Below are 12,168 nucleotides of genomic sequence, written 5' to 3' on the forward strand. Positions count from 1 at the left end.
GACGAAAAGTATACTTATCCCATTGCCGAATGGCGTGTACCCGAAGCAGAGGCCGTGGAAGACAAAGCGAGCTCCCTGAACCTCTCCGGCCTGAACTCCTCGGCGTCTTACCAGTACTAGGGGTCCCACATGATGGCCCAGGACTTTATGATCACACTCGTCTTGGTTGGCATCACATACCCGTTCATCTCGCAGGCCTCGGTGCTCTCTTGAGAGATCAAGATGGTAGCTGCTGGGTACAGCTTGAACGTCTCCTTGATCACCAAGCCAAGGTACTTGATGCAACTTCCGCTCGTCCGGAGATTGATCTCGCGGAACGCCGCCCTGATCTTTTCTTGCAGCTTCCTGATTACCTTTGACTTCATCATCAGCTCTGCCGTGACCCATACCATGGAGATGTGTCTGTCCCACCCGCATATATGTTCTGTTTAGACAAGTGTTGAGGCATCAAAATCTTATTTTAACTTATGCCTACGTTTATATTTCTAAAAAAAATTAGATGAATGTTGAGGCCTGAAAATCTTTTGAAATTTTGTGTTACTACTAAAATTGTACTGCAATAGTAGTAGTACTAACCAAGATAACTGCTTTGACCGTGGAGCGGGTGATGGGGAAGCCAAAGTCTTCATTTCCGTGGAGGCCGAGGAGAACCTCCACCAGGTTCTTCTCCGACGCGGGTGACCTGCCAGTCTTGAGGATTTACTCCGTGTGGTCGATGATCTCCCCCAGGATGCCGTCGACGGTGTCACGAACGCTCTGGAGGTTCCTCCTTATGCTAGGGAAGAAGATAAAATCCCCGTGAAACCAGGGAAGAGCTCAGGGATCGAGAAGCTGGTGCTGTAGACGAACCTGTGCTTGATGGCCGCCATGAAGTCTTCGGCTTTGCTGCTCTACATGCCGTACGCCCGTCCGCCCCGGTGTCGTCGACGAGGCTCCGCACCTCGTCCTCCCGGATGTCCTTGTAGGAGCGGACGCGGTCGTTGCTCAGGATCTCCTAGACGCACAGCTTTCGGAGCTTTCCGAAGTAGTCGCCGGGGATAGGGCAGAATAGGTGGTCCGTCGAGCCACGATGTCGGTCGCCAGCCATGAGCTTCGGCCCAGTGGCCAAGATGGCGCCGTGGGTCTTGAGCACCTCGCGGGCAGCCTCCTTGGACGGAACCACTACCACAGCACGTGCCCGGCGCGGAGGTACATGAGCGGCCAATGCACGCTGGCCAGCTCGCCCATCGTGCGGTGCGGCAGCGCGTTAAATCACCAGCCGATGCGCGCTCCCGATCACCGGCAGGTTCGGCGGCCCCGGTGGCAGCCGTCGTCACGGCTTCAGGAGCTGGACAACCGTGATGGCCAACACTGACACGAGAGCAAAGCAGAGCACAGGTATACAAGATCGTCGTCCATGGTGAAAAGCATGATGTGTTGGCTGTGCTCTTCGGGTTGTGTGCGAGCCTTCTTATAGCCCGCCCCGACCGGATGCACGAACAATATTACGTGTGCATCTGATGGGATGTAAGTAATTCAACCACCTTGCGTGATTGAATTGCTTATATTACGTATACATCTAGGACCTGGTTGTCCTGCCATGACAATATGGCATCGGGTGATGAGCACCAAACGGTAGATGCCTACAGTTGTCCCTCCTTTTTCTAGCAGATACAAACAACATGTGATATTGGAGTTTGCTAGCTGGAGACTTTGTCGTTTGCATCTGCATCTACAACTGCATCTGCATCTGCATCTGATGGGACTTGTTCTGCATGTCCTAGCTCGCGACAAAATGGTATCGGAAGACTAGCACCCAACGAAGATGCTCTGGCTGTTCCTTTCTTCTCTAGAGAGAAGGCTCAGTGACCTCGGCTTTAAAATTAACAGAGTCATTCCCGCAATAACAATAACAACAACAACAACAATAATAGTAATAATAATAATAATAATAATAATAATAATAATAATAATAATAATAATAATTAATAGAGCCATGACCAGCCACGAGAGTTAGAGCATCTACGGCTTGACGCACCTAACGTTTCTATACGTTCTGATGGATGACCCGGTCACTGACTAGTCAAAAAACTCGACCCAAATGGATGCCTAATACCGGCCCCAAACATCCAGGATGACCGGCACTCCTTATATCCAGTGCAAAACTAGGGCAGGTATGGGAAGGTCCGGGCGCGTCTGCAACATTGGATCTGGCTCATGCCGGCCCACCCTGACCTCAAATATATTCGTTCCCATCCGATCCCCTGTCCGAACCCTAACTACTCCACTCCACTCCGCTTCACCCCCCAAGCTCCCTGCCGGCGATCTTCGGCCTTCTTCGGCATGGCGGCAGTGGATCTAACTCCGACCAATCTGGATCCGTCGATTGGTTGTCGTCCTATGCGGGATGGAGGAGGCTATGGCCGTCCGCATTTTCCTTCTTTATTCCTGGGAGGAGTGTGCCCGACCGAAGTCAGGATCTGTTCGGTGCAAATTCAATGCATCGGCGCAACTGGCGCCCGGATCAACCGAGGCTGGAGCATCGCAGTCATTTAGCCTCGCCATCTCCATTTGCAGGCATATGAGTGCAATAGGGACTGGTGTACCCATCATGGGCTAGAAATGATGAGGCTGGCCAAGGCCCGCCTCACCGCCGACATGGCGGTGGCGGCAGATGCGGCGGCGACGCATCGACGTAAATTTTTACGTACGTTTACGCGCTTGTCTGACATGGCATAGTTTGACTGGAGTAAGAGGGAGGGTGAGGCCCACCCCGCCTGAAAATCAGTGGGGAGAGAGAGAATTAGAGAAAGGTTACATAAGGCAACACGCAGCAGTTCGTAGGTCTAGTATTTTCACCAACAATAACAGGGAACACACTGAGTGTAGATAAGTGTCAGGATATTGTTTAAAGGGCAATGCTACACTTACGTAAAGATTGTTACATACCTTACGTCATAGCCAACGTGGACAAGTAGGATTGGATGTAAGAGATTGAGGGGCCCACCCTCCTGAAAATCGGGGGGGGGGGAAGAGAATCATGATTAGGAAGGTTACGTTACTTTACGTAGCTTCCTTCATAGATGGAGCATTATCGATAAGAAAACACTCAACTTATGAGGTTCGCTCAGCGTACTTCCCTGTCGTGGTGCCATACTCCCCACACTTGACGGATCCGTAACGGTGGGGTACATAAGCCAAGTGTTCATGACGGAACAAATGGCTTATTACATAATAACTTTTTTTAAGCTGAAAACGTTTCGTGTCCTCTAAAGCCAATTGTCCACCAAAAGGCACTCACTTTACTTTTGGATATTAACCACACGCGTCCACCGTCTCGTCCAGCTAGTTACGTATAGTGTGACTCCTCTCTCTCTCTCTCTCTCTCTCTCTCTCTCTCTCTCTCTCTCTCTCTCTCTCTCCCGCTCCTCCGCCTCCCCCCGTCGCCTGCCCTTCCTCCGCATCACCAACGGCGCCTGCCCGGAAGCATGTTGTCGGCCGCCTGGCCTCCCCAACCTCGCCGCCGTGCCGCCACCGAGATGCCTCCTCCACGTCCTCGATGCCACCCGCACGGCCTCACTAACTTAAATGCCGCATGACCAGGGCCGGGCGGGCAAAATCCGAAGCCCTGTGCGGAACTGAAAAATGGGGCTCAATCTCACAAAAAAATGAACTAACAAGCAATTATAATGTATATATATCTCGCAGAATTTTCTTATAATGTATGTAATATAATGTCTTACATAACAATTGGACATATTTTTATTAAAATCATACCTATTCAACTCCCGGTTGCTATTTATTTGGACAACATCATTCTTTTAGTATTCTTTGAAATGAAATCTTCAACATCATTGTGAGGAACAACTGCAAGTGCAAGGGTAGAAGAATCAACAGACTGATTATCGAATGACACTTGCGGTGCTTCTTTTGTAACAAATCTATCCCTTCCACCTTTATAAGATTTATCAATTAAACTATGTTCTCTTTCTTTTCTTTTGTGCTTAGAGGAACCAGACTGATATATCCCCATGATGAGTCAAATCTGTATTACTGAAACACAAGATACAAAAGATGAATAAAATACAATTGAAGTTATATAATAGCATATATCAGTTGAAGATCATGCGTCAATGTTCGAGTTGAAGATCATGCGTCAATGTTCGTCATTTAGACGAACTGTCTAACTCACCTAGTTTTGGGTGTGATCTCTAACGAAGACACGAAGTAACGATCCCTGCCAAAAGTTAATTACGAAATTAGGAATTAGGAGTAGTAACTGAAGTTGATCGAAAAGAAGGACTCGCTAAGCACCTGGAGGCTGTAGTCGGTCACGGCTCGATCCGACGAGGCGACAAGTATGGAATTTGGGAGAGGAAGCCAGGAACAGAAGGCAAAAAGGCAGCGGCCTGATCTAATCGATGCGATGAGGTGAAGGCGATGAGACGATCCCCAAATCCCGTTTCCAGTAGCGTAGCTCGGTCGCTGACACGACTGCGGAGTGCAATTACTGTTTCGCGATCGAGACGATCCCGATTCCCGATCGACTGCTGTAGGCTGTAGTAGGGATGTAAACCGGGTCCCGTTTAATCCCGTTTAAAGTCCACTTATGATATGATAGTTCAAAAAGGTTTATTGTTTGCTTGAGGAAAATGAACTATCAAGCTAGCAATAACTAACTAAACGGAATTGCGGACGCCATTTATTTGCCACTTACATCCGTGTAGCGTAGGCGTAGCGATCTCGTTTTTGTTTTTCGGATGATCCCATAAGATCGAGTAGTTTCGATCAAGCACCAGGCACCAGCGCTCGATGGCCTGAAGTCAGGCCCAGTTCCAGCGCCCAGCAGCCCAGTGAGGCCTTGATTTGGATATTTTTTTTGGAGAAATACTAGGCTTGCATAAAAATGTCAGGGCCCCCAAAATTATGGGCCCTGTGTGGGCCGCACATTTGGCACAACTGTGGTCGCGACCCTGCTCATGACCACCAACGCCTCCGCAACAACCTTGACTCCGCCCGTGGCCTCACCACCACGACGCCGGCGACAACCCCACCGAAGGTGAGCTCTTCCATTTATTTTCTTTTTTTTAATTACTTTTAGAACTATTTTTGTATGTATGAAAAAAAAATCAAAGATGGGTGATGATTAAGTTACTTATTGTTGGATCCTGTATGGCTTAACTAGTATGGATGATATAGGTTAGTATGGATCCTAGCCACGTTAATTAGTATGGATGACATGACATGGCCACCCGCCTTCACGCCATCGCCAGCCACCTCGGATACCTACGCTGTCAATGTGAAGCGCTGCCTCCTCCGCCCATGTCATTTCGTCCTCCACGCGATACAGAGATGATAGAGGAAGGATTATTGTGTGACTGCAGGTAGGACCATGTGGGATGACTATGACGTGGAGCAGGGCGCATGGGCGTGTCCGCAACTCCTGATATTACCCCCTTATATGAACATGGTTTGGGGAGTGTATGTCAGTTCGGTTGTTTAAGGAGGAAGTGGGGAGTCCAGCTGGGTCATATTTTTTTTTGACCAGGCGGACGTTTCACATGTTTATGAAAAAATAGGTGGCCCGACTGTGGATGCTCTTATTGGTTCGATCATTTGATTTGCATTTCTTCGATACTAATTACGCGATTGTTGTGTAATGACGGCGATTGTTATCATCAATAATGCATATAATGCTGTGACTTAATTTGTATACCAATATCCCTTGGAAATAGTTATATGCTAGTGTTATACGATAGGTACCGCATAAAGCATCTTTGAGTTCCAAACACCGGCATCTAATCAAACTCAGTCACAAGGGGGGAGTTTGGAATATACTAGGTGTTTGATTCCTCAAGATTCTCTTGGGAATGCTTAGCCAGCGCTTTGTCGCATTCCGTACTATATGGTCTCAGTTCGAGGAGTGTCGATCAGCCAAGTCGTTTAGGGAGGAAGCTGGGTCTTCTTTTTGACCGGGTGGACGTTTCACACATTGATGAACAAAATAGGGGGTCCGGCTTTGGATGCTTTAATTGGTTTCATCATTTGGTTTGTTCTACTTCGTTGCTAATTACAAGATTGTGGACTAATGACGGTGTTGTTATCATCAATGATGTATACGATGCTTTGACTTAATTTGTATACAAATATCTGTTGGAAATAGTTATATGCTAGTGTTATACGATAGGTACCTAGCATAAAGCATCTTTGAGCTGCGAACACCGGCATCTAATCAAACTCAGTTACAAGGGGGGAGTTCGGAATATACTAGGTGTTTGCTTCCTCAAGATTCTCTTGGGAATGCTTAGCCAGCGCTTTGTCGCATTCCGTACTAACTAGTAGAAAAAGAGTCAAATGTGAAGCACATTAGTGTCGTTTTAATTTTGAGCCGGCACTAATGTGTCCATTAGTGCTGGTTCCAACGGCTAGCCGGCCTCTCTTATTAGTACCGGTTCGTGGCGAACCTTTAGCACTGGTTCGTGCCACGAACCGATACTAATGAAAGTGGTGGCAGGATGTTGTCAGTCTGGGGCCCATCCAACACCTTTAGCACCGGTTCGTGTCACGAACCGGTACTAAAGGTCGTACTACATAAACCCTTCGTCCATCGGAGCTCGCTCTGTTCTTCCCCTTTCCCCTCTCCTCTCTGTTCTTCCCCTCTTCCTCTCGAGGTCATCACACATTTTGCTCAAAATTTGTCAAGATTTGAGGGCCCCCATCCATTAAAATGATCACAAAGGTTAGCAACTTTGTCCTTTCATCCCTCATTGCTAGATTAGCTCTTGCAATGCTTTATATAGTGATTAATTTGTGAGTTAAGTAATTTGGGAGGAAGTTATATGTGCTAGTATTTGATTTATATGCAATTTGAGGTCAAAAATAACACTTAGTTTGCATATGTAGGTGTGGTTTACTTAGTGCCTTCTAAATCTCCATCGTAACCACCATCGATCGCCCGCACCGTCCCGTCGCCGGCACCACCTTGAGGTGAGCCTCTTGTTCATGAATGTTTTATATAAAAAATTGATGTTTGTGTGATTTGGATGTATAGTTACTTGTATAATTATCTTACCCGTACGTTGTTTGTTATACATAGTGCCATGGTTTTGATATCCGTCCCCGTCGGCCCTCGTCCTTGTTATGATTCGGACGTGGTATATTCTCTTTTAAAACTAGTTGTTGCATTTCGTGTTTATGAAAAATTATGCCCATCAAGTTGACATAGATATTTTTATCTAGGAGGTATGTGAACCGGAAATTCCAACCGACCCTATTGTCGAGAGGTTAAATTTAGTTGAAAGAGAAAACGAGTATTTGAAAGAAAAATTGAAAAGAATTGAGAGGGAAAAGATGGATTTGTAGTTGCATGTTGCCGATGTCGTCGATGATCACAAGATCAAGATGGAGAAAATGCGCTTGAAGATTAGAAAGATTAGAAAATATGCCATTGATAGTGAGGCTTGATATCATTATGCTGTTGGATCAATTGTTACCTTACTTGCGATCTTGATCGCATTTGTTGTTGCATTTAAATGCTTTAGCTAGAGAGTTATTTGTTTGTTGCATTTAAGTGTTGTATGAACTATATATATGTATGAACATTATGTATGGACTTGTATTAATTTGGTCTTTTCGGTGTTGTGCAATGAAGATGAGCCGACAATGGATGTATGATGACCGATACTCTCCCGAGTTCAGTAATGGCGTGCATACTTTTCTGCTTGCGGCTGAGGCAAACAAGCGGGCGGATGGTTTTATGCCTTGTCCATGTGTTGTCTGCAAGAATGATCACAATTACTCTACGTCAAGAACCATTCACGTCCACCTGTTTAAGTCCGGTTTCATGCCCCACTATAATGTTTGGACCAAGCACGGAGAAAGAGGGGTTATGATGCATGGAAGACAATGAAGAAGAAGAGGACGACGACAGCTATCCTGGACATGGGTTCCCTGAATACGATGATACAACAATGGGGGAAGAAGCTGAGCCGGCAATGCGGGAAGAAGCTGAAGAAGAGGCATCAGATGAGCCCGCTGATGATCTAGGTCGGGCCATTGCCGATGCAAAGAGAAACCGCGCAAGTGATTTGGAGAAGAAGAAGTTGCAGCGCATGTTAGAGGATCACAAGAAATTGTTGTACCCGAATTGCGAAGCTGACAAGAAAAAGTTGGGCACCACACTGGAATTGCTGCAATGGAAGCCAGAGAATGGTGTATCTGACAAGGGATTTGGAAAGTTGCTGGTAATGATAAAGAATATGCTTCCAAAGGACAACGAAATGCCCGAGAGTATGTACGAAGCAAAGAAGGCTGTCTGCCCTCTAGGGTTAGAGGTGCAGAAAATACATGCATGCCCTAATGACTGCATCCTCTACCGCGACGAGTACGAGGATTTGAACGCTTGCCCGGTATGCGGTGCATTGCGCTATAAGATCAGCCGCGATGACCCTGGTGATGTCGAGGGCGAGTTCCCCAGGAAGAAGATTCCTGCCAAGGTGATGTGGTATGCTCCTATAATACCACGGTTGAAATGTTTGTTCCAAAACAAAGAGCATGCCAAGGCGATGCGATGGCACAGAGAAGACCATAAGAAAGACGGAAAGTTGAGAGTACCAGCTGATGGGTCGCAGTGGAGAAAAATCGAGAGAAAGTACGGGAAGGAGTTTGCAGATGACGCAAGGAACGTATGGTTTGGTCTAAGCGCAGATGGCATTAATCCTTTTGGGGAGCAGAGCAGCAACCATAGCACCTGGCATGTGAATCTATGTTTGTATAACCTTCCACCTTGGTTGTGCATGAAGCGGAAGTTCATTATGATGCCAGTGCTCATCCAAGGCCCTAAGCAACCCGGCAACGACATTGATGTGTACCTAAGGCCATTAGTTGAAGAACTCTTACAGCTGTGGAATGGAACAGGTATACGTGCGTGGGATGAGCACATGGGGGAAGAATTTGACCTAAAGGCATTGCTGTTCGTGACCATCAATGATTGGCCTGCTCTCAGTAACCTTTCAGGATAGACAAACAAGGGATACCGTGCATGCACGCACTGTTTGGATGATACCGACAGTATATATTTGGACAATTGTAGGAAGAATGTGTACCCGGGACATCGTCGATTTCTTCCGAGCAGGCATCCCGTAAGAAAGAAAGGCAAGCATTTCAAAGGTGAGGCGGATCACCGGACGAAGCCTCGCCACCATACTGGTGCTGATGTACATGATATGGTCAAGGATTTGAAGGTAGTCTTTGGAAAGGGTCCTGGCGGACAACCTGTTCCGAATTACGCTAACGGACGCGCACCCATGTGGAAGAAGAAATCTATATTTTTTGACCTGCCCTATTGGAAAGACCTAGAGGTCCGCTCCGCAATCGAGGCGATGCACGTGACGAAGAATCTTTGCGTGACCCTGCTTGGCTTCTTGGGCGTGTATGGGAAGACAAAAGATACACCTGAGGCATGGGAGGACCAGCAACGTATGCACGGAAAAGACGACATACATCAGGGTCATGCCAGCTACGCTCTTACCAAAGAAGAGAAGGAAATCTTCTTTGAATGCCTGCTCAGTATTAAGGTACCGTCTGGCTTCTCGTCGAATATAAAGGGAATAATAAACATGGCAGAGAAAAAGTTCCAGAACCTAAAGTCTCATGACTGCCACGTGATTATGACGCAACTGCTTCCGGTTGCATTGAGGGGGCTTCTACCGGATAACGTTCGATTAGCCATTGTGAAGCTATGTGCATTCCTCAATGCAATATCTCAGAAGGTAATCGATCCAGAAATCATACTAAGGTTAGAGAATGATTTGGTGCAATGTCTTGTCAGTTTCGAGTTAGTGTTCCCACCATCCTTCTTCAACATCATGACGCACGTCCTAGTTCACCTATGCGAAGAGATTAACGTTTTGGGTCCTGTATTTCTACACAATATGTTCCCCTTTGAGAGGTTCATGGGAGTCTTAAAGAAATATGTTCATAACCGTGCTACGCCAGAAGGAAGCATCTCCAAGGGCCATCACAATGAGGAGGTCATTGAGTTTTGTATTGACTTTATTCCTGACCTTAAGCCGATTGGTGTTCCTGAATCATGGCATAAGGGCAGACTGGATGGAAAAGGCACACTAGGAGGGAATCAACTAATATTTATGGACGGACATTCTCTCACTGAAGCGCACTACACAGTTTTACAGAATTCCGCCTTGGTGGCTCCGTATATGGACGAACACAAGAATTTTCTACGCTCCAAACACCCGGAGCGGTCTGATGACTGGATTACACGTGAACAAACCAGGAGTTTCGCTGGCTGGTTGTAGACACGTACCATGCATGACGCCTCTATTGAAGATGACCTGTACTCGCTGTCCCAGTTACCATCTTCGAATATAATGACTTTCAAAGGGTACGAGATAAATGATAATACATTTTACACGATCGCCCAAGATAAGAAGAGCACCAACCAAAACAGTGGTGTCCGCTTTGATGCAACAACCAAGACGGGAAAGGAAACATATTATGGTTACATAGAGGACATATGGGAACTTGACTATGGACGTGGTTTGAAGGTCCCTTTGTTTTGGTGCAAATGGGTCGATATGACACGAGGCGGGGTAACGGAAGACCCGCAGTACGGAATGACAACAGTGGATCTCAACAATCTTGCGTATGCAGACGAACCATTCGTCCTAGCCAATGATGTGACACAGATTTTCTATGTGAAGTACATGTCTACCAAGCCGAGAAAAAGAAAAGATAAGGAAGCGAATGCATCATACGATGAGCCAAAGCGCCACATAGTTCTTTCTGGGAAGAGAAACATCGTGGGAGTGGATGACAAGATAGACATGTCAGAAGATTATGAAAAGTTTGATGAAATTGCTTCATTCACAGTGAATACTGACCCGAGCATCCAGTTAAATGATGAAGATTTTCCATGGCTACGGCGCAAAGGGACACACGCGAAGAAAAAGTTTCACACCCAAAGATCTGGGATGTGATCGGCTTCACTATCACCACTTTCTTCTGTGTTTCACACCCAGGAGGGAATCTCCGTAATAGTTAGGGTAGTTATGTGTTTTGGCATTTGAAGCGCGAAGAAATGTTATGTGCAAACAAATTCTTTCATGCATTTACTGATTTTTTTCAGCTAAATGATCCTGAAATTGAAAAGCATTTCAAATGAACTCAGAAAAGGTTGAAAGTTGGCATGGTATCATAATTTCACCCATATAGCATGTGCAAAAAAGTAGAGAGGGTTACCGCAAAAACTGGATGCACTTCGTGTACAAAATGGACAATCTCTTTCGAAGTATCAGGGTTTCGGACGAAAACTCATCTGTTACAAAAGCATTTCATTTTTTAAATAACCTAAGCATTACCAAATTGAATATAATGATAAAACACACTAATATTAAACATAAGAAAAAAGAATCACTAAAAATTCAATTTTCAAAGTTAAGTTATTCACACAAATTTCAAATAATTCAAAATTTAAACTATTAAAATTTGAAAACTACCGGCACTAACAGAAAGTTTGTAATTTTTTGTACCTAAAGCAAAAATATTCACAAATAAACTCTAAATACAGCAAAAAAACAACTCAAAAATAAATAAACCAAAAAAATAAGAAAATAAAATAGCCAACCTACTGGCCAGAGCGACCTGCATATGACTAGAAACCCTACCTGTAGTTGGGCCAGGATGCAGGCCCGCAAGCCCAGTAGGCCCACAGGCAGAGTAGGAGAGGTAGGCCCAGAAGACCTGCTTTTGAGAGGAGCTCAATGCAGTGCCCGCGCCGGGGCTTATAAACTGGTCTTGGCGCTCCTCAACTAGCGAGGTGGGACTAAACTTCTGCGCCCCTCGCCTGGCAGCGCACCCCCTTTAGTACCGGGTCATGGCTCCAACCGGTACTAAAGGGGGGGGGTCTTTAGTACCGGTTGGAGCCACCACCCGGTACTAAAGGCCTGCCCTTCCCGCCGCTTGGCCTGGCCAAAATAGTCCTTTAGTACCGGTTGGAGCCTCCAACCGGTACTAAAGGGGGGCTCTATATAAGAAAACACTTCAAAAAAATTTCGTCAGTTCGTTCTCCCTCTGCTTCTTCTCCTCTGCCCCGTCGCCGCCGCCCCTCGTCGCCGCCCCAGTCGCCGCCCCTTGTCGCCGCCCCCGTCGCTGTCCCCATCGCCGTCCGTC

The 12,168-nt window shown here is 46.4% G+C and overlaps 1 pseudogene; it reads right to left on the minus strand.

Moving 5' to 3' along the window:
- LOC123173679 (cytochrome P450 71D7-like) overlaps positions 1–1,398 on the minus strand; it is a 1,755-nt pseudogene extending 357 nt beyond the window's left edge.
- Between the last annotated feature and the right edge of the window lie 10,770 nt (positions 1,399–12,168).

This window comes from Triticum aestivum, unplaced genomic scaffold (assembly GCF_018294505.1).
Source record: "Triticum aestivum cultivar Chinese Spring unplaced genomic scaffold, IWGSC CS RefSeq v2.1 scaffold48146, whole genome shotgun sequence".
NCBI classification, from domain to species: Eukaryota; Viridiplantae; Streptophyta; class Magnoliopsida; order Poales; family Poaceae; genus Triticum; species Triticum aestivum.